The following is a 970-nucleotide window of genomic DNA, read 5'->3' on the forward strand; positions in this document are numbered from 1 at the left end:
GTTAAGGTTCTAACTACTCTTGGAGGTAGCGGTTTGCGATCCGCTACACTCGTACTGTTGCTTGTGAAGAAAGTAAGGTCGGTGACCTAAATTACGCTTCCTCTAAGCGCAAAGCTACGGCAGCCTTGCTGCATGCGACATCCGCAAGCGCCACTTTATGCAGTCAGCGCTCTAGGTGATCACCTCAAGTCTTATTTTCGCGACGACGCGAGTTCCAACCTGGATGTTACGCGGGGTTATTCGAGTATAGTTTCAGAGCCACAGCTTCGGCACGAGGGTCAAAAGTCAAAATCCTTGACATCATCAGCTTAATCATCAGAATTGCGAGGATCATCGTGAGCTTTGTGAGCAAACAAACGATCGTGAGGGTTAGAACGTCGACAAGAAGCAGATGGCTGCTGATTGCTCTGGTGAGAACTACGAGAAGCATATCTACCCGAACGGAGGGTCCACATTATCAGCGGCAGCAGCCGCAGCAAGAGAAAAAACTTGCAAAGCTTGCACCAATCGCCAAATCAATTTTCGATGTCATCCACTGGCGAGTTTCCATGACGCCATGCCAGATCGCAAACATCGCATACCACCAAACGTGTATTCTTCACGCGTGGTCGCGTCCTCTACTTGTGGTGGAACACGCTGATTATCTGCCGGCTCGCAAAAAGTAGACGAAGATTGTAGAGCAGCCATTAAAGAAGAAGAGAAAACGCCCTTTTCGAACACCTTCCCCTCTTCTTGATTAGAAAGGAAATCGGTACTACCATGTCGTGAACGTGGTGGCGGAGAAGCTTGTTTGCGATCGAAAAGAGCTCTTGGTGAAATGGCTGGCTATTCAGTGAGCGAGAATACGTAGAAGTCTCATAGTCCAATTCTTTGTGACTGTCGCGATATCGTTATCGCGCTCGACGCCCTTTCAAATCCTGTGCTATAATATTAAATAGGCAAACCAAAAGTGCATATCATGTATCTTCAG

The sequence above is a fragment of the Plasmopara halstedii genome (assembly GCF_900000015.1).
Source record: "Plasmopara halstedii genome assembly, contig: Scaffold_2386, whole genome shotgun sequence".
Lineage (NCBI taxonomy): Eukaryota > Oomycota > Peronosporomycetes > Peronosporales > Peronosporaceae > Plasmopara > Plasmopara halstedii.